The 26,076-nt window shown below is 42.0% G+C and overlaps 1 protein-coding gene across 3 annotated transcripts in view; it reads left to right on the top strand.

Annotated features, from left to right (window-relative positions):
• The window catches only part of LOC147114410 (glutamate receptor 1-like), a 568,394-nt gene that overhangs the window by 493,329 nt on the left and 48,989 nt on the right, over positions 1 to 26,076 (top strand). The gene's annotated exons all lie outside the window — the stretch shown is intronic.

The following is a 26,076-nucleotide window of genomic DNA, read 5'->3' as shown; positions in this document are numbered from 1 at the left end:
TCTCTCTCTCTGTATTTATACTGTATATACTGGGTGATTCTCTCTCTGTATTTATACTGTATATACAGGGTGACTCTCTCTCTCTGTACTTATACTTTATATACTGGGTGGCTCTCTCTCTCTCTGTATTTATACTGTATATACTGGGTGACTCTCTCTCACTGTATTTGTACTGTATATAGTGGGTGACTCTCTCGCTATGTTTATACTGTATGTACTGGGTGACTCTCTCTCTCTGTATTTATACTGTATATACTGGGTGACTCTCTCTCTCTGTATTTATACTGTATATACTGAGTGACTCTCTCTCTCTGTATTTATACTGTATATACTGGGTGACTCTCTCTCTGTATTTATACTGTATATACTGGGTGACTCTCTCTGTATTTATACTGTATATACTGGGTGACTCTCTTTCTCTGTATTTATACTGTATATACTGGGTGACTCTCTCTCTCTCTGTATGTATACTGTATATACTGGGTGACTCTCTCTCTCTCTGTATTTATGCTGTATATACTGGGTGACTCTCTCTGTATTGATACTGTCTAGACTGGGTGACTCTCTCTCTCTCTGTGTTTATACTGTATATACTGGGTGACTCTCACTCTGTATTTATACTGTATATACTGGGTGACTCTCTCTCTCTCTGCATTTATACTGTATATACTGGGTGACTCTCTCTCTCTGTATTTATACTGTATATACTGGGTGACTCTCTTTCTCTGTATTTATACTGTATATACTGGGTGACTCTCTCTCTCTCTGTATTTATACTGTATATACTGGGTGACTCTCTTTCTCTGTATTTATACTGTATATACTGGGTGACTCTCTCTCTCTCTGTATTTATACTGTATATACTGGGTGACTCTCTCTCTCTGTATTTATACTGTATATACTGGGTGACTCTGTCTCTCTCTGTATTTATACAGTATATACTGGGTGACTCTCTCACTCTGTATTTATACTGTATATACTGGGTGACTCTCTTTCTCTGTATTTATACTGTATATACTGGGTGACTCTCTCTCTCTCTGTATTTATACTGTATATACTGGGTGACTCTCTCTCTCTGTATTTATACTGTATATACTGGGTGACTCTCTGTATTTATACTGTATATACTGGGTGACTCTCTCTCTCTGTATTTATACTGTATATACTGGGTGACTCTCTCTCTCTGTATTTATACTGAATATACTGGGTGACTCTCTATCTCTCCGTATTTATACTGTATATACTGGATGAATCTCTCTCGCTATATTTATACTGTATATACTGGGTAATTCTCTCTCTCTGTATTTATACTGTATATACTGGGTGACTCTCTCTCTGTATTTATACTGTATACACTGGATGACTCTCTCTCTCTGGATTTATACTGTATATACTGGGTGAATCTCTCTCTGTATATAGACTGTATATACTGGGTGACTCTCTCTCTGTATTTATACTGTATACACTGGATGACTCTCTCTCTCTGTATTTATACTGTATATACTGGGTGACTCTCTCTCTGTATTTATACTGTATACACTGGATGACTCTCTCTCTCTGGATTTATACTGTATATACTGGTTGACTCTCTCTGTATTTATACTGTATATACTGGGTGACTTTCTCTCTCTGTATTTATACCGTATATACTGGGTGACTCTCTGTATTTATACTGTATATACTGGGTGACTCTCTCTCTCTGTATTTATACTGTATATAATGGGTGACACTCTGTATTTACACTCTATATACTGGGTGACTCTCTCTCTCTCTGTATTTATACTGTGTATACTGGGTGACTCTCTCTCTCTGTATTTATACTGTATATACTGGGTGACTCTCTCTCTCTGTATTTATACTGTATATACTGGGTGACTCTCTCTCTCTATATTTATACTGTATATACTGGGTGACTCTCTCTCTCTCTGTATTTATACTGTATATACTGGGTGACTCTCTCTCTCTGTATTTGTACTGTATATACTGGGTGACTCTCTCGCTATGTTTATACTGTATATACTGGGTGACTCTCTCTCTCTCTGTATTTATACAGTATATACTGGGTGACTCTGTCTCTCTCTGTATTTATACAGTATATACTGGGTGACTCTCTCACTCTGTATTTATACTGTATATACAGGGTGACTCTCTTTCTCTGTATTTATACTGTATATACTGGGTGACTCTCTGTATTTATACTGTATATACTGGGTGACTCTCTCTCTCTCTGTATTTATACTGTATAGACTGGGTGACTCTCTCTCTCTGTATTTATACTATATATACTGGGTGACTCTCTGTATTTATACTGTATATACTGGGTGACTCTCTCTCTCTGTATTTATACTGTATATACTGGGTGATTCTCTCTCTGTATTTATACTGAATATACTGGGTGACTCTCTCTCTCTCCGTATTTATACTGTATATACTGGATGAATCTCTCTCGCTATATTTATACTGTATATACTGGGTGATTCTCTCTCTCTGTATTTATACTGTATATACTGGGTGACTCTCTCTCTGTATTTATACTGTATACACTGGATGACTCTCTCTCTCTGGATTTATACTGTATATACTGGGTGAATCTCTCTCAGTATATCGACTGTATATACTGGGTGACTCTCTCTGTATTTATACTGTATATACTGGGTGACTCTCTGTATTTATGCTGTATATACTGGGTGACTCTCTCTCTCTGTATTTATACTGTATATACTGGCTGACTCTCTCTCTCTGTATTTATACTGTATATACTGGGTGACTCTCTCTCTGTATATCGACTGTATATACTGGGTGACTCTCTCTGTATTTATACTGTATATACTGGGTGACTTTCTCTCTCTGTATTTATACTGTATATACTGGGTGACTCTCTCTCTCTGTATTTAGACTGGATATACTTGGTGAGTCTCTCTCTCTGTATTTATACTGTATTTACAGGGTGACTCTCTCTCTTTATTTATAATGTATATACTGGGTGACTCTCGCTCTCTGTATTTATACTGTATATACTGGGTGACGCTCTCTCTGTATTTATACTGTATATACTGGGTGACTCTCTCTCTGTATTTATACTGTATATACTGGGTGACTCTCTCTGTATTTATACTGTATATACTGGGTGACTCTCTTTCTCTGTATTTATACTGTATATACTGGGTGACTCTCTCTCTCTCTGTATGTATACTGTATATACTGGGTGACTCTCTCTCTCTCTGTATTTATGCTGTATATACTGGGTGACTCTCTCTGTATTGATACTGTCTAGACTGGGTGACTCTCTCTGTATTTATACTGTATATACTGGGTGACTCTCTCTCTCTCTGTGTTTATACTGTATAGACTGGGTGACTCTCACTCTGTATTTATACTGTATATACTGGGTGACTCTCTCTCTCTCTGTATTTATACTGTATATACTGGGTGACTCTGTCTCTCTCTGTATTTATACTGTATATACTGGGTGACTCTCTCACTCTGTATTTATACTGTATATACTGGGTGACTCTCTTTCTCTGTATTTATACTGTATATACTGGGTGACTCTCTCTCTCTGTATTTATACTGTATATACTGGGTGACTCTCTCTCTCTGTATTTATACTGTATATACTGGGTGACTCTCGCTCTCTGTATTTATACTGTATATACTGGGTGATTCTCTGTATTTATACTGTATATACTGGGTGACTCTCTCTCTCTGTATTTATACTGTATATACTGGGTGACTCTCTCTCTCTGTATTTATACTGAATATACTGGGTGACTCTCTATCTCTCCGTATTTATACTGTATATACTGGATGAATCTCTCTCGCTATATTTATACTGTATATACTGGGTAATTCTCTCTCTCTGTATTTATACTGTATATACTGGGTGATTCTTTCTCTCTGTATTTATACTGTATATACTGGATGACTCTCTCTCTCTGGATTTACACTGTATATACTGGGTGAATCTCTCTCTCTCTGTATTTATACTGTATACACTGGGTGACTCTCTCTCTCTGTATTTATACTGTATATACTGGGTGAATCTCTCTCTGTATATAGACTGTATATACTGGGTGACTCTCTCTGTATTTATACTGTATATACTGGGTGACTCTCTCTCTGTATTTATGCTGTATATACTGGGTGACTCTTTCTCTGTATTTATACTGTATATACTGTGTGACTCTCTCTCTCTGTATTTATACTGTATATACTGGGTGACTCTCTGTATTTATACTGTATACACTGGGTGACTCTCTCTCTCTGTATTTATACTGTATATAATGGGTGACACTCTGTATTTACACTCTATATACTGGGTGACTCTCTCTCTCTCTGTATTTATACTGTGTATACTGGGTGACTCTCTCTCTCTGTATTTATACTGTATATACTGGGTGACTCTCTCTCTATATATTTATACTGTATATACTGGGTGACTCTCTCTCTCTATATTTATACTGTATATACTGGGTGACTCTCTGTATTTATACTGTATACACTGGGTGACTCTCTCTCTCTGTATTTATACTGTATATAATGGGTGACACTCTGTATTTACACTCTATATACTGGGTGACTCTCTCTCTCTCTGTATTTATACTGTGTATACTGGGTGACTCTCTCTCTCTGTATTTATACTGTATATACTGGGTGTGGTAAACCACGTTCACTATCGTTAGCACTGTTCACCACTGTTCGTTATAACTGTATCACTGACCACTATTGTATCACGGTACGAGGTCGCCTCTTGCCACACTGCTATACCTGGGATGACCACTGCCGACTCCGCCTTGGCTCCACCCACCAGGCCAGGTATAAAGGTGAGCGACTGGCTGGTATTCCTCCTGCTTGGATCGGATCACCCACGAGAGTGGGCTGTTATTTAGTCAATAAAAACCTTTAGTCACCTTCGTAACTCTTCGCCTTTTATTGGAGAAATTGATAGGTATATCAATTTTATTGACTAAATTTAATGATGTCCGACAACGAGTCACAACCGGCGGAGGAGCCACCAGCGCAGCTCCCAGGAGCACAGCCACACCAGCCAGCTTGGCTGCGAGCCCTCAGACCGCCGTACCTGGACCTGAACCCACGAGCAGCAAACTCAGCCGCAGACTTTAAACACTGGCTGGTCTGCTTCGAATCATACCTGAGAGAATCCAGCGTCCCTCAGGCATCCAAACTAAGTGTCCTGCAGGCACAACTGAGCCCGAGAGTATACACTCTCATCGAGGACATGACTACCTACGAGACCGCCATCAACCTGCTGAAACAGAAGTACCGGACCCCGGTAAACTACATGTACGCTAGGCACCTCCTAAGATCACGGCCGCAACAGCCAGGAGAATCAGTAGCCGAATTCTCACAGGCGCTATATGCACTCGCCAGGAACTGTGACTTTAAATCGGTGTCGGCAGCCGAAAATACTGAAGATAATATCCGCGACGCATTCCTGAAAGGCCTACGGTCCGAGTACTCACGGCAAAGACTGCTGGAAGCTAAAGACCTCAGCATGGAAAAAGCTGAAGCCCTCGCTATCTCCCTGGAAGTGGCCCACCAAGATCAGGAAGCATTCACCAGGTACTGCTCGCGACCCTGGGACTCGGGCCCGACCCCTACCACAGCACCCTTCCCAGCGCCGCCCCCGGGACCTACCTCTGCGTCGGCGTCCCGGACCCGACCGGCCCCGCCACCCCCGGCACCGGCCCCGACATCGGGCATCCGCGATCGGGCCGCCGGCTGTTTTTTTTGTGGCCAGGAGAAGCACCCGAGGTCGCGCTGCCCAGCCAAGAACTCCATATGTAGAACCTGCCTGAAGAAAGGCCACTTCTCCAAGGCCTGCAGGAGCGGATCCTCAGAGGCCAGCAGTGCCGCATGCGAACTATGGGGGCGGCCATCTTCGTTTAGGGCAACTGAGGCCAGCATCCCCACACATGAGTCATGGGGGCGGCCATCTTTGTTTAGGGCAACTGAGGCCAGCATCCCCACACATGAGTCATGGGGGCGGCCATCTTTGATTAAGGCAACCGACCCCAATAGTGCCTCATGGGGCCCTACCTCGTGGGAGACGCCATTTTACTCACCACGCCCGACCGCCTCGCCCGCAGATGACAACGACTCGCTCAGCTACACACTAGCTTCCGTCACCCTGGACCAAGCCCGCCCGCACCATCTGTCCAAGTCAATGATGGACATCAAAGTGAACGGCCACGCCACGACCTGCCTGTTCGACAGCGGAAGCACGGAGAGCTTCATCCACCCAGACACGGTGAGCCACTACTCCCTCTCTGTCCTACCAACGCGCAGCCGAATCTCGATGGCATCGAGGTCCCACGCCACGGACATCAGCGGCTACTGTGTCGTGACCCTGTCGGTTAAGGGCACGGAGTATAAAAACTTTAAACTCCTCGTCCTCCCCCATCTCTGCGCTGCCGTCCTACTAGGGCTGGACTTCCAATCCCACCTCCAAAGCGTAACCCTAGCATACGGTGGACCCCTCCCCCCACTCACAGTCAACAACCAGCAAACGTTAAACCGCCCACCGCGTAACACCTGCAGCCTCTCCACCCTCAAGGTCCCGCCACCCTCTCTGTTTGCTAACCTTACCCCTGACTGCAAACCCGTCGCTACCAAAAGCAGGCGGTATAGCGCCGGGGACAGAGCCTTCATTAGCTCTGAGGTGCGGCGCCTCCTGAAAGAGGGCATTATCGAGGGGAGCAGCAGCCCCTGGCGTGCCCAGGTCGTAGTCGTAAAGACCGGCGATAAAAACCGCCTGGTCATCGACTACAGCCAGACCATAAACAGATATACCCAGCTGGACGCATACCCCCTCCCCCGCATATCTGACATGGTCAATCAGATTGCACAGTATAAAGTATTCTCGACCATCGACCTGAAGTCGGCCTACCACCAACTCCCTATCCACCCTGAGGACCGCCAGTATACCGCCTTCGAGGCGAATGGGCGCCTATACCACTTCCTTAGGGTCCCCTTCGGTGTCACTAATGGGGTCTCGGTCTTCCAAAGGGAGATGGACCAGATGGTTGACCAGAACGAACTGCAGGCTACATTCCCCTACCTAGATAACGTCACTATCTGCGGCCGCGACCAGCAGGAACATGACGCGAATCTGGAGAAATTCCTCCGTACGGCCCAACGGCTGAACCTCACCTACAATAAGGAGAAATGCGTGTTTAACACCACGCGCCTTGCCATCCTCGGCTGCGTAGTGGAGAACGGAATCATCAGCCCCGACCCAGAAAGAATGCGCCCCCTCATGGAGCTACCCCTCCCCCACTGCCCTAAAGCACTTAGGAGAACCCTGGGGCTTTTCGCCTACTATGCCCAATGGGTACCCAATTACGCGGACAAAGCCAGACCCCTCCTGAAAGCCACTTCCTTCCCCCTCACGGAGGAGGCGTGCGCGGCCTTCTCCCTCATTAAGGGAGACATAGCCAAGGCCACGATGCACGCAGTGGACGAGTCCATCCCCTTTCAGGTGGAGAGCGACGCCTCCGACTTCGCCTTAGCCGCCACCCTAAACCAGGAGGGGAGGCCAGTGGCCTTCTTCTCAAGGACCCTACAGGGCCCCGAGATCCGACATTCGTCGGTCGAGAAAGAGGCCCAGGCGATCGTGGAGGCAGTACGGCGCTGGAGGCACTACCTGGCAGGCAAACGATTTACCCTCCTCACCGACCAGCGTTCGGTGGCTTTCATGTTTAATAACAAGCTGAAGGGCAAAATCAAGAATGACAAGATTTTGAGATGGAGAATCGAGCTCTCCACCTACGATTATGAGATCTTGTACCGGCCAGGCAAGCTGAATGAATCCCCTGATGCCCTTTCACGAATGACATGCGCCAGCGCGCATATCGATAGGCTTCAGACCCTCCACGACCAGCTCTGCCACCCCGGAGTCACCAGACTCTACCATTTCATTAAGGCCCGCAACCTGACCTACTCCATCGAGGAGGTCAGGACCATGACCAGGAACTGCCAGACCTGTGCGGAGTGCAAACCGCACTTCTATAGGCCGGACCGAGCAAGCCTGATCAAGGCCACCCGCCCCTTCGAGCGCCTGAGCATCGACTTTAAGGGGCCCCTCCCGTCCTCTGACCGTAATGTGTACTTCCTCAACATCGTTGATGAGTACTCCCGTTTCCCCTTTGCCTTCCCCTGCCCCGACATGACCAGTAGCACGGTCATTAAGTGCCTGAATGCCCTCTTCGCCTTGTTCGGGTTCCCGAACTATATACACAGCGACCGGGGCTCCTCCTTCATGAGCGAGGAACTCCGGCAATTCCTCCTAGAGAGAGGTATTGCAGCAAGCAGGACCACCAGCTACAACCCCAGAGGTAACGGTCAGGTGGAAAGAGAGAACGCGACGGTATGGAAGGCCGTCCTCTTAGCCTTAAAGTCTAAGGGCCTCCCAACCTCCCGCTGGCAAGAAGTCCTCCCGACAGCGCTGCACTCCATCCGGTCATTACTTTGCACGGCCACTAACACCACCCCCCATGAACGAATGTTCGTTTTCCCCAGGAAGTCGACTACGGGAACCACTCTACCAACCTGGCTGACCGCCCCGGGGCCGGTCTGGCTGCGGAAACACGTGAGGACCCATAAAACGGACCCCCTGGTCGAGAGGGTGAACCTCCTGCACGCCAACCCCCAGTACGCCTACGTGGCGTACCCAGACGGGCGGGAGGACACTGTCTCCCTACGAGACCTCGCACCCTCAGCCGATCCGGAAACACCGCCACCACCCCCCCCAACCTCAGTCCAGGTAGACGGCATGCCGGAACCCCACGAGCCCTCGCCGACCACGCAAACACCAGCATCAACACCGGATAAGGCACCAGCACCGGATAAGGCAACACCACCGCTGCGGCGATCGGAGAGGCTTACGAAGCCTCCGGACAGACTGACCTACCAGAATTGGTAGTACACTTCACCCCGCCGGACTTAATTCTAAACAAGGGGTGAATGTGGTAAACCACGTTCACTATCGTTAGCACTGTTCACCACTGTTCGTTATAACTGTATCACTGACCACTATTGTATCACGGTACGAGGTCGCCTCTTGCCACACTGCTATACCTGGGATGACCACTGCCGACTCCGCCTTGGCTCCACCCACCAGGCCAGGTATAAAGGTGAGCGACTGGCTGGTATTCCTCCTGCTTGGATCGGATCACCCACGAGAGTGGGCTGTTATTTAGTCAATAAAAACCTTTAGTCACCTTCGTAACTCTTCGCCTTTTATTGGAGGAATTGATAGGTATATCACTGGGTGACTCTCTCTCTCTGTATTTATACTGTATATAATGGGTGACACTCTGTATTTACACTCTATATACTGGGTGACTCTCTCTCTCTCTGTATTTATACTGTGTATACTGGGTGACTCTCTCTCTCTGTATTTATACTGTATATACTGGGTGACTCTCTCTCTCTATATTTATACTGTATATACTGGGTGACTCTCTCTCTCTCTGTGTTTATACTGTATATACTGGGTGACTCTCTCGCTATGTTTATACTGTATATACTGGGTGACTCTCTCTCTCTCTGTATTTAAACTCTATATACTGGGTGACTCTCTCTCTCTCTGTATTTATACTGTGTATACTGGGTGACTCTCTCACTCTGTATTTATACTGTATATACAGGGTGACTCTCTTTCTCTGTATTTATACTGTATATACTGGGTGACTCTCTCTCTCTCTCTGTATTTATACTGTATAGACTGGGTGACTCTCTCTCTCTGTATTTATACTGTATATACTGGGTGACTCTCTGTATTTATACTGTATATACTGGGTGACTCTCTCTCTCTGTATTTATACTGTATATACTGGGTGACTCTCTCTCTGTATTTATACTGTATACACTGGATGACTCTCTCTCTCTGGATTTATACTGCATACACTGGGTTAATCTCTCTCTCTCTGTATTTATACTGTATATACTGGCTGACTCTCTCTCTCTGTATTTATACTGTATATACTGGGTGACTCTCTCTCTCTGTATTTATACTGTATATACTGGGTGACTCTCTGTATTTATACTGTATATACTGGGTGACGCTCTCTCTCTCTGTATTTATACTGTATATACTGGGTGACTCTCTCTGTATTTATACTGTATATACTGGGTGAATCTCTCTCTCTGTATTTGTACTGTATATACTGGGTGACTCTCTCTCTCTGTATTTAGACTGGATATACTTGGTGAGTCTCTCTCTCTGTATTTGTACTGTATTTACAGGGTGACTCTCTCTCTTTATTTATAATGTATATACTGGGTGACTCTCGCTCTCTCTATTGATACTGTATATACTGGGTGACTCGCTCTCTCTGTATTTATACTGTATATAATGTGTGACTCTCTGTATTTATACTGTATATACTGGGTGACGCTCTCTCTCTCTGTATTTATACTGTATATACTGGGTGACTCTCTCTGTATTTATACTGTATATACTGGGTGAATCACTCTCTCTGTATTTGTACTGTATATACTGGGTGACTCTCTCTCTCTGTATTTAGACTGGATATACTTGGTGGGTCTCTCTCTCTATTTATACTGTATTTACAGGGTGACTCTCTCTCTTTATTTATAATGTATATACTGGGTGACTCTCGCTCTCTCTGTATTTATACTGTATATACTGGGTGACTCTCTCGCTCTCTGTTTTTATACTGTATATACTGGGTGACTCTCCCTCTCTCTGTATTTATACTGTATATACTGGTTGACTCTCTCTCTCTGTATTTATACTGTATATACTGGGTGAATCTCTCTCTCTCTGTATTTATACTGTATATACTGGGTGACTCTCCCTCTCTCTGTATTTATACTGTATATACTGGGTGACTCTCTCTCTGTATTTATACTGTATATACTGGGTGACTCTCTCTCTGTATTTATACTCTATATACTGGGTGACTCTCTCTGTATTTATACTGTATATACTGGGTCTCTCTCTCTCTGTATTTATACTGTAGATACTGGGTGACTCTCTCTCTATATATTTATACTGCATATACTGGGTGACTCTCTCTCTCTGTATTTATACTGTATATACTGAGTGACTCTCTCTCTCTGTATTTATACTGTATATACTGAGTGACTCTCTCTCTCTGTATTTATACTGTATATACTGGGTGACTATCTCTCTGTATTTATACTGTATATACTGGGTGACTCTCTCTGTATTTATACTGTATATACTGGGTGACTCTCTCTGTATTTATACTGCATATACTGGGTGACTCTCTCTGTATTTATACTGTATATACTGAGTGACTCTCTCTGTATTTATACTGTATATACTGAGTGACTCTCTCTCTCTGTATTTATACTGTATATACTGAGTGACTCTCTCTCTCTGTATTTATACTGTATATACTGGGTGACTATCTCTCTGTATTTATACTGTATATACTGGGTGACTCTCTCTCTCTGTATTTATACTGCATATACTGGGTGACTCTCTCTCTCTGTATTTATACTGTATATACTGGGTGACTCTCTCTCTCTGTATTTATACTGTATATACTGGGTGACTCTCTCTCTGTATTTATACTGTATATACTGGGTGACTCTCCCTCTGTATTTATATTGTATATACTGGGTGACTCTCTCTCTCTCTGTATCTATCCTGTATATACTGGGTGACTCTCTCTCTCTGTATTTATACTGTATATACTGGTTTACTCTCTCTCTGTATTTATACTGTATATATTGGGTGAGTCTCTCTGTATTTATATTGTATAAATTGGGTGACTCTCTCTGTATTTATACTGTATATTCTGGGAGATTCTCTGTATTTATACTGTATATACTGGGTGACTCTCTCTCTCTGTATTTATACTGTATATAGTGAGTGACTCTCTCTCTCTGTATTTATACTGTATATACTGGGTGACTCTCTCTCTCTCTCTGTATTTATACTGTATATACTGGGTGACTCTCTCTGTATTTATACTGTATATACTGCGTGACTCTCTCTGTATTTATACTGTATATGCTGGGTGACTCTCTCTCCATATTTATACTGTATATACTGGATGAATCTCTCTCACTATATTTATACTATATATACTGGGTGACTCTCTCTCTCTGTATTTATACTGTATATACTGGGTGACTCTCTCTCTCTGTATTTATACTGTATATACTGGGTGGCCCTCTGTCTCTGTATTTATACTATATATACTCGTTGACTCTCTCTCTCTGTATTTTTCTGTGTATACTGGGTGACTCTCTCTCTCTCTGTATTTATACTGTATATACTGGGTGGCCCTCTGTCTCTGTATTTATACTATATATACTCGTTGACTCTCTCTCTCTGTATTTTTCTGTGTATACTGGGAGACTCTCTCTCTCTCTGTATTTATACTGTATATACTGGGAGATTCTCTGTATTTATACTGTATATACTGGGTGACTCTCTCTCTCTGTATTTATACTGTATATACTGAGTGACTCTCTCTCTCTGTATTTTTACTGAATATACTGGGTGACTCTCTCTCTCCGAATTTATACAGTATATACTGGATGAATCTCTCTCGCTATATTTATACTGTATATACTGGGTGACTCTCTCTCTCTGTATTTATACTGTATATAATGGGTGATTCTCTCTCTCTGTATTTATACTGTATATACTGGGTGACTCTCTCTCTGTATTTATACTGTATACACTGGGTGAATCTCTCTCTCTCTGTATTTATACTGCACATACTGGTTTACTCTCTCTCTGTATTTATACTGTATATACTGGGTGAATCTCTCTCTGTATATAGACTGTATATACTGGGTGACTCTCTCTGTATTTACACTGTATATACTGGGTGACTTTCTCTCTCTGTATTTATACTGTATATACTGGGTGACTCTCTCTCCCTGTATTTATACTGTATATACTGGCTGACTCTCTCTCTCTGTATTTATACTGCATATACTGGGTGAATCTCTCTCTGTATATCGACTGTATATACTGGGTGACTCTCTCTGTATTTATACTGTATATACTGGGTGACTCTCTCTGTATTTATACTGTATATACTTGGTGACTCTCTCTCTCTGTATTTGTACTGTATATACTGGGTGACTCTCTCTCTCTGTGTTTATACTGTATATACTTGGTCTCTCTCTCTCTCTGTATTTATACTGTATATACTGGGTGACTCTCTCTCTCTGTATTTATACTGTATATACTGGGTGACTCTCTCTCTGTATTTATACTGTATATACTGGGTGACTCTCTCTGTATTTATACTGTATATACTTGGTGACTCTCTCTCTCTGTATTTATACTGTATATACTGGGTGACTCTCTCTCTGTATTTATACTGTATATACTGGGTGACTCTCTCTGTATTTATACTGTATATACTTGGTGACTCTCTCTCTCTGTATTTGTACTGTATATACTGGGTGACTCTCTCTCTCTGTGTTTAGACTGGATATACATTGTGACTCTCTCTCTCTGTATTTATACTGTATTTACTGGGTGACTCTCGCTCTGTATTTATACTGAATATATTGGGTGACTCTCCCTCTCTCTGTATTTATACTGTATATACTGGGTGACTCTGCCTCTCTCTGTATTTATACTGTTTATACTGGGTGACTCTCTCTCTCTGTATTTATACTGTATATACTGGGTGACTCTCTCTCTCTATTTTTCTGTATATACTGGGTGACTCTCGCTCTCTCTGTATTTATACTGTATATACTGGGTGACTCTCTCTCTCTGTATTTATACTGTATATACTGGGTGACTCTCTCTCTCTGTATTTATACTGTATATACTGGGTGACTCTCTCACTCTATATTTATACTGTATATACTGGGTGACTCTCTCTGTCTGTATTTATACTCTATATACCAGGTGACTCCCTCTCTCTCTGTATTTATACTGTATATACTGGGTGATTCTCTCTCTCTGTATTTATACTGTATATACTGGGTGACTCTCTCTCTCTGTATTTATACTGTATATACTGGGTGACTCTCTCTCTCTATATTTATACTGTATATACTGGGTGATTCTGTCTGTATTTATACTCTATATACCAGGTGACTCCCTCTCTCTCTGTATTTATACTGTATATACTGGGTGACTCTCTCTCTCTGTATTTATACTGTATAAACTGGGTGACTCTCGCTATATTTATACTGTATATACTGAGTGACTCTCTCTCTCTGTATTTATACTGTATATACTGGGTGACTCTCTCTCTGTATTTATACTGTATATACTGGGTGACTCTCTCTCTCTATATTTATACTGTATATACTGGGTGACTCTCTCTCTCTGTATTTATACTGTATATACTGGGTGACTCTCTCTCTCTCTGTATTTATACTGTATATACTGTGTGACTCTCTCTCTCTGTATTAATACTGTATATACTGGGTGACTCACACTCTCGGTATTTATACTGTCTATACTGGGTAAATCTCTCTCTGTATTTATACTGTATATACTGGGTGACTCTCTCTCTCTGTATTTATACTGAATATACTGGGTGACTCTCTCTCTCTCTGTACTTATACTGTATATACTGGGTGACTCTCTCTCTCTGTATTTATACTGTATATACTGGGTGACTCTCTCTCTCTCCGTATTTATACTGTATACACTGGATGAATCTCTCTCGCTATATTTATACTATATATACTGGGTGACTCTCTCTCTCTGTATTTATATTGTATATACTGGGTGACTCTCTCTGTATTTATACTGTATATACTGGGTGACTCTCCCTCTCTCTGTATTTATACTGTATACACTGGGTGACTCTCTCTGTATTTATACTGTATATACTGCGTGACTCTCTCTGTATTTATACTGTATATACTGGGTGATTCTCTCTCCGTATTTATACTGTATATACTGGAAGAATCTCTCTCGCTTTATACTGGGTAACTCCATCTCTCTGTATTTATATTGTATATACTGTGTGATTCTCTCTCTCTGTATTTATACTGTATATACTGGGTGACTCTCTCTCTCTCTGTATTTATACTGTATATACTGGGTGACTCTCTCTCTCTGTATTTATACTGTATATACTGGGTGACTCTCTCTCTCTCTGTATTTATACTGTATATACTGGGTGACTCCCTCTCTCTCTGTATTTATACTGTATATACTGGGTGACTCTCTCTCTCTCTATTTATACTGTATATACTGGGTGACTCTCTCTCCATATTTATACTGTATATACTGGGTGACTCTCTCTCTGCATTTATACTGTATATAGTGGCTGACTCTCTCTCTGTATTTATACTGTATATAATGGGTGACTCTCTCTCTGTATTTATTTATACTGTATATACTGGGTGACTCTCTCACTGTATTTATACTATATATACTGGGTGACTCCCTCTCTCTCTGTATTTATACTGTATATACTGGGTGACTCTCTCTCTCTGTATTTATACTGTATATACTGGGTGACTCTCTCTCTCTCTGTATTTATACTGTATATACTGGGTGAATCTCTATCTCTGTATTTATACTGTATATAATGGGTGACTCTCTCTCTCTCTGTATTTATACTGTGTATACTGGGTGAATCTCTCTCTCTCTGTATTTATACTGTATATACTGGGTGACTCTCTCTCTCTGTATTTATACTGTATATAGTGTGTGGATCTCTCTCTTTATTTTGCTGTATGTACTGGGTGACGCTCAAATTCAAATTCAAATTCAAATTCAAATGCTTTATTGGCATGAAAGTTTACAGAGAACCATATTGCGAAAGCTTACATAGCAAAAAGGTACATTTTCAAACATTCTGTAGGTGTCAATCGATTTGACATTTGTTGGGTACATACAATATTACTTTTAAACAATATTAATTTTAAACAGTCTTTGTATTTCATTTGGTACGTTCAATATTAATTTTAAACAGTCTTAATTTTAAACAGTCCTCAGGTTGTGACATGTTGTGACATCTTTGGCCCCAAGGTATGGTCTGTCTCCTTCTCCCAGGACTAATCTCAATTTTGACAGGTCATCCAATTCCTTGAAATTTGGGGTTGTTTGGCTTAGCTTGTTGAATAATATGTTCCTTGATGTGTTGAATTTTTCGCATTTTAGGAGGAAATGCATTTCTGTTTCAACCTCGCCGGCCAGACATTGGTCGCATATTCTATTCTCTCTAGGCTGCCAGGATTTCTTGTATCTGCCTTTTTCAATTTCCAGTTGGTGGTCGCTTCGTCTGTACCTGGTGAGGGTCTGTCTCTGTTTTGTGTCTCTGATGGTCGTGAGGTAGTCTGCCAGTTTATATTCTCTTTTTAGGGCCCGGTAACATTCTAATCTGCTTTGGCTTTCGCTTATTTTGTTCCAATGTTCCAGGTAGGTTTCTTTGCATTGTTTAATGATTTGGTTCACTCGGATTGGTGTTTGGACGGCTGTGTTGGTCTGGGGCTGGTCAGGGTTCGGCTGAGAACTTAGTTTCAGTCGCAGCTGACTCGGGATTCTTTTCTGGGTTTAGCTCTTGGGTCTGAAAGGCTTTGAAATGAAGGGTGTCTGGGGAGCTAGATTTGAGGTGATTTAGGAAGTTTAGTGCTCGTTTTTGGATGTTTATTATCAGTGGGTATCTGCCTAGTTTGGCTCTGCATGCATTTGTTGGCGTTTTTCTTTGGATGCGAAGGATGCTTCGGCAGAATTCTGCATGTAGGGCTTCTATTGTGTGTTTTTCCCATTTAGTGTAGCTTTGGTGATTTAGCGGGCCCCATACTTCACTACCGTACAGTGCAATGGGCAGGATTATGCTGTCAAATATGTTGAGCCAGATTTTGATTGGGATTTGTATGTTGTAGAATTTTCTTTTTATTGCATATAGGGCTCTTCGGGCTTTTTCTTTTAGTGCATTCACTGTATTTATACTGTATATACTGGGTGACTCTCTCTCTCTGTATTTATACTGTATATACTGGGTGACTCTCTCTGTATTTATACTGTATATATTTGGTGACTCTCTCTCTCTGTATTTGTACTGTATATACTGGGTGACTCTCTCTCTCTGTATTTAGACTGGATATACTTGGTGACTCTCTCTCTCTGTATTTATACTGTATTTACTGGGTGACTCTCGCTCTGTATTTATACTGTATGTACTGGGTGACTCTCCCTCTCTCTGTATTTATACTGCATATACTGGGTGACTCTCTCTGTATTTGTACTGTATATACTGGGTGACACTCTCTCTGTATTTATACTGTATATACTGGGTGACTCTCTCTGTATTTATACTGTATATATTTGGTGACTCTCTCTCTCTGTATTTGTACTGTATATACTGGGTGACTCTCTCTGTATTTAGACTGGATATATTTGGTGACTCTCTCTCTCTGTATTTATACTGTATTTACTGGGTGACTCTCGCTCTGTATTTATACTGTATATACTGGAAGAATCTCTCTCGCTTTATACTGGGTAACTCCATCTCTCTGTATTTATATTGTATATACTGTGTGATTCTCTCTCTCTGTATTTATACTGTATATACTGGGTGACTCTCTCTCTCTCTGTATTTATACTGTATATACTGGGTGACTCTCTCTCTCTCTGTATTTATACTGTATATACTGGCTGACTCTCTCTCTCTCTGTATTTATACTGTATATACTGGGTGACTCCCTCTCTCTCTGTATTTATACTGTATATACTGGGTGACTCTCTCTCTCTGTATTTATACTGTATATACTGGGTGACTCTCTCTCCATATTTATACTGTATATACTGGGTGACTCTCTCTCTGCATTTATACTGTATATAGTGGCTGACTCTCTCTCTGTATTTATACTGTATATAATGGGTGACTCTCTCTCTGTATTTATTTATACTGTATATACTGGGTGACTCTCTCACTGTATTTATACTATATATACTGGGTGACTCCCTCTCTCTGTATTTATACTGTATATACTGGGTGACTCTCTCTCTCTGTATTTATACTGTATATACTGGGTGACTCTCTCTCTCTCTGTATTTATACTGTATATACTGGGTGAATCTCTATCTCTGTATTTATACTGTATATAATGGGTGACTCTCTCTCTCTCTGTATTTATACTGTGTATACTGGGTGAATCTCTCTCTCTCTGTATTTATACTGTATATACTGGGTGACTCTCTCTCTCTGTATTTATACTGTATATAGTGTGTGGATCTCTCTCTTTATTTTGCTGTATGTACTGGGTGACGCTCAAATTCAAATTCAAATTCAAATTCAAATGCTTTATTGGCATGAAAGTTTACAGAGAACCATATTGCGAAAGCTTACACAGCAAAAAGGTACATTTTCAAACATTCTGTAGGTGTCAATCGATTTGACATTTGTTGGGTACATACAATATTACTTTTAAACAATATTAATTTTAAACAGTCTTTGTATTTCATTTGGTACGTTCAATATTAATTTTAAACAGTCTTAATTTTAAACAGTCCACAGGTTGTGACATGTTGTTACATATTTGGCCCCAAGGTATGGTCTGTCTCCTTCTCCCAGGACTAATCTCAATTTTGACAGGTCATCCAATTCCTTGAAATCTGGGGTTGTTTGGCGTAGCTTGTTGAATAATATGTTCCTTGATGTGTTGAATTTTTCGCATTTTAGCAGGAAATGCATTTCTGTTTCAACCTCGCCGGCCAGACATTGGTCGCATATTCTATTCTCTCTAGGCTGCCAGGATTTCTTGTATCTGCCTTTTTCAATTTCCAGTTGGTGGTCGCTTCGTCTGTACCTGGTGAGGGTCTGTCTCTGTTTTGTGTCTCTGATGGTCGTGAGGTAGTCTGCCAGTTTATATTCTCTTTTTAGGGCCCGGTAACATTCTAATCTGCTTTGGCTTTCGCTTATTTTGTTCCAATGTTCCAGGTAGGTTTCTTTGCATTGTTTAATGATTTGGTTCACTCGGATTGGTGTTTGGACGGCTGTGTTGGTCTGGGGCTGGTCAGGGTTCGGCTGAGAACTTAGTTTCAGTCGCAGCTGACTCAGGGGATTCTTTTCTGGGTTTAGCTCTTGGGTCTGAAAGGCTTTGAAATGAAGGGTGTCTGGGGAGCTAGATTTGAGGTGATTTAGGAAGTTTAGTGCTCGTTTTTGGATGTTTATTATCAGTGGGTATCTGCCTAGTTCGGCTCTGCATGCATTTGTTGGCGTTTTTCTTTGGATGCGAAGGATGCTTCGGCAGAATTCTGCATGTAGGGCTTCTATTGTGTGTTTTTCCCATTTAGTGTAGCTTTGGTGATTTAGCGGGCCCCATACTTCACTACCGTACAGTGCAATGGGCAGGATTATGCTGTCAAATATGTTGAGCCAGATTTTGATTGGGATTTGTATGTTGTAGAATTTTCTTTTTATTGCATATAGGGCTCTTCGGGCTTTTTCTTTTAGTGCATTCACTGTATTTATACTGTATATACTGGGTGACTCTCTCTCTCTGTATTTGTACTGTATATACTGGGTGACACTCTCTCTGTATTTATACTGTATATACTGGGTGACTCTCTCTGTATTTATACTGTATATATTTGGTGACTCTCTCTCTCTGTATTTGTACTGTATATACTGGGTGACTCTCTCTCTCTGTATTTAGACTGGATATACTTGGTGACTCTCTCTCTCTGTATTTATACTGTATTTACTGGGTGACTCTCGCTCTGTATTTATACTGTATGTACTGGGTGACTCTCCCTCTCTCTGTATTTATACTGCATATACTGGGTGACTCTCTCTGTATTTGTACTGTATATACTGGGTGACACTCTCTCTGTATTTATACTGTATATACTGGGTGACACTCTCTGTATTTATACTGTATATATTTGGTGAGTCTCTCTCTCTGTATTTGTACTGTATATACTGGGTGACTCTCTCTCTCTGTATTTAGACTGGATATACTTGGTGACTCTCTCTCTCTGTATTTATACTGTATTTACTGGGTGACTCTCGCTCTGTATTTATACTGTATATACTGGGTGACTCTCCCTCTCTCTGTATTTATACTGTATATACTGGTTGACTCTCTCTCTCTGTATTGATACTGTATATACTGGGTGACTCTCTCTCTATATTTATACTGCATATACTGGGTGACTCACTCTCTCTGTATTTATACTGTATATACTGGGTGACTCTCTCTCTCTGTATTTATACTGTATAAACTGGGTGACTCTCTCGCTATATTTATACTGTATATACTGAGTGACTCTCTCTCTCTGTATTTATACTGTATATACTGGGTGACTCTCTCTCTCTGTATTTATACTGTATATACTGGGTGACTCTCTCTCTGTATTTATACTGTATATACTGGGTGACTCTCTCACTCTATATTTATACTGTATATAGTGGGTGACTCTCTCTGTATTTATACTGTATATACTGGGTGACTCTCTCTCTCTCTGTATTTATACTGTATATACTGGGTGACTCTCTCTGTATTAATACTGTATATACTGGGTGACTCTCACTCTCTGTATTTATACTGTATATACTGGGTGAATCTCTCTCTGTATTTTTACTGTATATATTGGGTGACTCTCTCTCTGTATTTATACTGTATAAACTGGGTTACTCTCTCTCTCTGTATTCATACTGAATATACTGGGTGACTCTCTCTCTCTGTACTTATACTGTATATACTGGGTGACTCTCTCTGTATTTATACTGTATATACAGGGTGACTCTCTCTCTCGCCGTATTTATACTGTATATACTGGATGAATCTCTCTCGCTATATTTATACTGTATATACTGGGTGACTCTCCCTCTCTCTGTATTTATACTGTATATACTGGGTGACTCTCTCTGTATTTATACTGTATATACTGCGTGACTCTCTCTGTATTTATACTGTATATACTGGGTGACTCTCTCTCCGTATTTATACTGTATATACTGGATGAATCTCTCTCGCTATATTTATACTGTATATACTGGGTGACTCTCTCTCTCTGTATTTATATTGTATCTACTGTGTGATTCTCTCTCTCTGTATTTATACTGTATATACTGGGTGACTCTCTCTCTCTGTATTTATACTGTATATACTGGGTGACTCTCTCTCTCTGTATTTATACTATATATACTGGGTGGCCCTCTGTCTCTGTATTTATACTGTATATACTGGGTGACTCTCTCTCTCTCTGTATTTATACTGTATATACTGGGTGACTCTCTCTCTCTCTATTTGTACTGAATATACTGGGTGACTCTCTCTCTCTGTATTTATACTGTATATACTGGGTAACTCTCTCTCTGTATTTATACTGTATACACTGGGTGACTTTCTCTCTCTGTATTTATACTGTATATACTGGGTAAATCTCTCTCTGTATTTATACTGTATATACTGGGTGACTCTCTCTCTCTGTATTTATACTGTATATACTGGGTGACTCTCTATCTATATATTTATACTGTTTATACTGGGTGACTCTCTCTCTGTATTTATACTGTACATACTGGGTAACTCAGTTCAGTTCAGTTCAGTTCAAATGCTTTATTGGCATGAAAGTTTACAGAGAACCATATTGCCAAAGCTTACATAGCAAAAAGGTACAGTTTTCCAACATTCTGTAGGTGTCAATCGATTTGACATTTGTTGGGTATATACAATATTACTTTTAAACAATATTAATTTTAAACAGTCTTTCTACTTCATTTGGTACGTTCAATATTAATTTTAAACAGTCTTACTTTTAAACAGTCCTCAGGTTGTGACATGTTGTTACATATTTAGCCCCAAGGTATGGTCTGTCTCCTTCTCCTAGGACTAATCTCAATTTTGACAGATCATCCAATTCCTTGAAATCTGGGGTTGTTTGGCTTAGCTTGTTGAATAATATGTTTCTTGATGTGTTGAATTTTTCGCATTTTAGGAGGAAATGCATTTCTGTTTCAACCTCGCCAGCCAGACATTGATCGCATATTCTATTCTCTCTAGGCTGCCAGGATTTCTTGTATCTGCCTTTTTCAATTTCCAGTTGGTGGTCGCTTAGTCTGTACCTGGTGAGGGTCTGTCTCTGTTTTGTGTCTCTGATGGTCGTGAGGTAGTCTGCCAGTTTATATTCTCTTTTTAGGGCCCGGTAACATTCTAATCTGCTTTGGCTTTCGGTTATTTTGTTCCAATGTTCCAGGTAGGTTTCTTTGCATTTTTTAATGATTTGGTTCACTCGGATTGGTGTTTGGACGGCTGTGTTGGTCTGGGGCTGGTCAGGGTCCGGCTGAGTACTTAGTTTCAGTAGCAGCTGACTCAGGGGACTCTTTTCTGGGTTTAGCTCTTGGGTCTGAAAGGCTTTGAAATGAAGGGTGTCTGGGCAGCTAGATTTGAGGTGATTTAGGAAGTTTAGTGCTCGTTTTTGGATGTTTATTATCAGTGGGTATCTGCCTAGTTCGGCTCTGCATGCATTTGTTGGCGTTTTTCTTTGGGTGCGAAGGATGCTTCGGCAGAATTCTGCATGTAGGGTTTCTATTGTGTGTTTTTCCCATTTAGTGTAGCTTTGGTGATTTAGCGGGCCCCATACTTCACTACCGTACAGTGCAATGGGCAGGATTATGCTGTCAAAAATTTTGAGCCAGATTTTGATTGGGATTTGGATGTTGTAGAATTTTCTTTTTATTGCATATAGGGCTCTTCGGGCTTTTTCTTTTAGTGCATTCACTGCTATGCTGAAGCTCCCTGATGCTGTAATAGTTAAACTCTCTCTCTGTATTTATACTGTATACACTGGATGACTCTCTCTGGATTTATACTGTATATACTGGGTGACTCTCTCTCTCTGTATTTATACTGTATAACTGGGTGACTCTCTCTCTCTGTATTTATACTGTATATACTGGGTGACTCTCTCTCTCTCTGTATTTATACTGTATATACTGGGTGACTCTCTCTCTCTGTATTTATACTGTATATACTGAGTGACTCTCTCTCTGTATTTATACTGTATATACTGAGTGACTCTCTCTCTGTATTTATACTGTATATACTGGGTGACTCTCTCTCTCTGTATTTATACTGTATATACTGGGTGACTCTCTCTCTCTGTATTTATACTGTATATACTGAGTGACTCTCTCTCTGTATTTATACTGTATATACTGAGTGACTCTCTCTCTGTATTTATACTGTATATACTGGGTGACTCTCTCTCTCTCTGTATTTATACTGTATATACTGGGTGACTCTCTCTCTCTGTATTTATACTGTATATACTGGGTGACTCTCTCTCTCTCTGTATTTATACTGTATATACTGAGTGACTCTCTCTCTGTATTTATACTGTATATACTGAGTGACTCTCTCTCTGTATTTATACTGTATATACTGAGTGACTCTCTCTCTGTATTTATACTGTATATACTGAGTGACTCTCTCTCTGTATTTATACTGTATATACTGGGTGACTCTCTCTCTCTGTATTTATACTGTATATACTGGGTGACTCTCTCTCTCTCTGTATTTATACTGTATATACTGGGTGACTCTCTGTATTTATACTGTATATACTGGGTGACTCTCTGTATTTATACTGTATATACTGGTGACTCTCTCTCTCTCTGTATTTATACTGTATATACTGGGTGACTCTCTCCCTCTCTGTATTTATGCTGTATATACTGGGTGACTCTCTGTATTTATACTGTATATACTGGGTGACACTCTCTCTCTCTATTTATACTGTATATACTGGGTGACTCTCTCTCTCTGTATTTATACTGTATATACTGGGTGACTCTCTGTATTTATACTGTATATACTGGGTGACTCTCTCTCTCTGTATTTATACTGTATATACTGGGTGACTCTCTCTCTCTCTGTACTTATACTGTATATACTGGGTGACTCTCTCTCTCTCCGTATTTGTACTGTATATACTGGATGAATCTCTCTCGCTATATTTATACTGTATATACTGGGTGACTCTCTCTCTCTGTATTTATACTGTATACACTGGATGACTCTCTCTCTCTGGATTTATACTGTATATACTGGGTGAATCTCTCTCTCTCTGTATTTATACTGTATATACTGGCTGACTCTCTCTCTCTGTATTTATACTGTACATACTGGTTTACTCTCTCTCTGTATTTATACTGTATATACTGGGTGACTTTCTCTCTCTGTATTTATACTGTATATACTGGGTGACTCTCTCTGTATTTATACTGTATATACTGGGTGACTCTCTCTGTATTTATACTGTATATACTGGGTGACTCTCTCTCTCTGTATTTATACTGTATATACTGGGTGACTCTCTCTGTATTTATACTGTATATACTGGGTGACTCTCTCTCTCTGTATTTATACTGTATATACTGGGTGACTCTCTCTCTCTGTATTTATACTGTATATACTGGGTGACTCTCTCTCTCTCTATTTATACTGTATATACTGGGTGACTCTCTCTCTCTCTGTATTTATACTGTATATACTGGGTGACTCTCTCTCTCTCTATTTATACTGTATATACTGGGTGACTCTCTCTCTCTCTGTATTTATACTGTATATACTGCGTGACTCTCTCTCTCTGTATTTATCTATATATATAAAGGATTCGATCTGTCTGTCTTTCTATCTGTCTGTCCTTCTGTCTGTCTGTCCTCACGTGTGCATCTGTCCTGCTATGCGCTCGAAAGTTATAGAGCGTACCTACGCGTGCGTTACGTCGAAAGAAAGCTTACCTTTCTGAAACGGTCGTAAGCATATTTACGTTTCGGCCGGACTAAAATCGCGCCCCGCGGTATCTGAAAAACATTCAAATTCCGCTCATTAGCGACAGAGTGACCTTGAGGTCGACCAATCATATGCCGGGTTCCTGGCGCGTGCGTCCGGCCCCTCCTACGGTCGAGTGATGGGACGGTTGACCAATCCTACGCTTCGGTGACCTGACAGTCGACCAATCGGTGCGTGTGTGGCGGGCCTTATCATTCTGAACCAAGGTGAGTCGCCGCCATCTTGAATCCAAGCTTTTCCTTTCTTTTTCCCGCTTTCTGCGTCTTTCAAAAAAACGTTGTTTTTAAACACATATTGTTTTAAAAAAAGTTAATTACTTTCTAAATCTTTTATCTAATCTCATTAATTTTCCTACCTTTCCCGTTTTTCCAGGTAGGCCTTGAAGCCTCGGCCTCTCCTCCGCACCCACGCCCGAGCTAGGCTCCTCCAGGCCCCAGTCAACAAGCGGCCGCCGATCGCCGCCATCCTTGTGAAGGCTGGAGGGGCGGGCCTCAGCCGAGCGCCGCGACCTTAGTAAAGGGTGCGCTCGCAGCAGGAGCAGCTGAGATGCGGCGTCTCTCTCTGTTCCCCGCTCGGCTCGGGAGTGCTGATCTCGGGCGGGGCTTGGAGAGCGGGAAGGGTTACCCCCGGCAACCGGGCCCGCTGGCCGTCTCTCACAGCTGCAGTCGGCGCTCTTCAAGCCAGCTCGGGAGGGCGGGGCCATGGCAGTGCGTGGGGCGGCATGGAGCTCCGTGGAGCCATCGCTGGCGCTGGGCTCGGGTGCTTTGTGGCCTGCGCCCGAACAGTGGCTGCGGACCTCGAGCTGACCGGGGCGTTGGACTCGGCTGGGCCATGTCTTTGCGGGTGTTCGCCACGTCCAATGGCATGAGGGTGACGGCCGAGTGAACGCGTTCAACCAGGTGCCGAGGCCAGGGCCCCGGTGCGGAAAGAGGGATTGGAGCGGGGGATGAGGGCTCGGGCAGGGGAGAGGGAGAGGGGGGAGAGAGAGGGGGGAGGAGGGGGAGAGGGAGGAAGGGAGTAGGGAGGTGGTGAGAGGGAGGAGGAGGGGGTAGGGAGGTGGTGAGAGGGAGGAGGAGGGGAGAGGGAGGAGAGGAGGGGAGCGAGAGAGGGTGGGGGGAGGGCAGAGAGAGAGAAGGTGGGGGAGAGAGAGAGAGAGGGTGGGGAGAGGAGAGAGAGAGAGAGAGTTTGGGGATGGGAGAGAGAGAGAGGGGGGTGGGGGAGGGGAGAGAGAGAGAGGGTGGGGGAGGGGAGAGAGAGAGAGAGAGAGAGAGAGAGCGAGGATGGGGGAGGGGAGAGAGAGAGTGTGGG

This window comes from Somniosus microcephalus, chromosome 8, assembly GCF_052327205.1.
Source record: "Somniosus microcephalus isolate GS21.2 chromosome 8, FLI_Smic_1.0, whole genome shotgun sequence".
In the NCBI taxonomy this organism is placed as follows: domain Eukaryota; kingdom Metazoa; phylum Chordata; class Chondrichthyes; order Squaliformes; family Somniosidae; genus Somniosus; species Somniosus microcephalus.
This window is presented reverse-complemented; position numbering and strand designations above follow the sequence as displayed.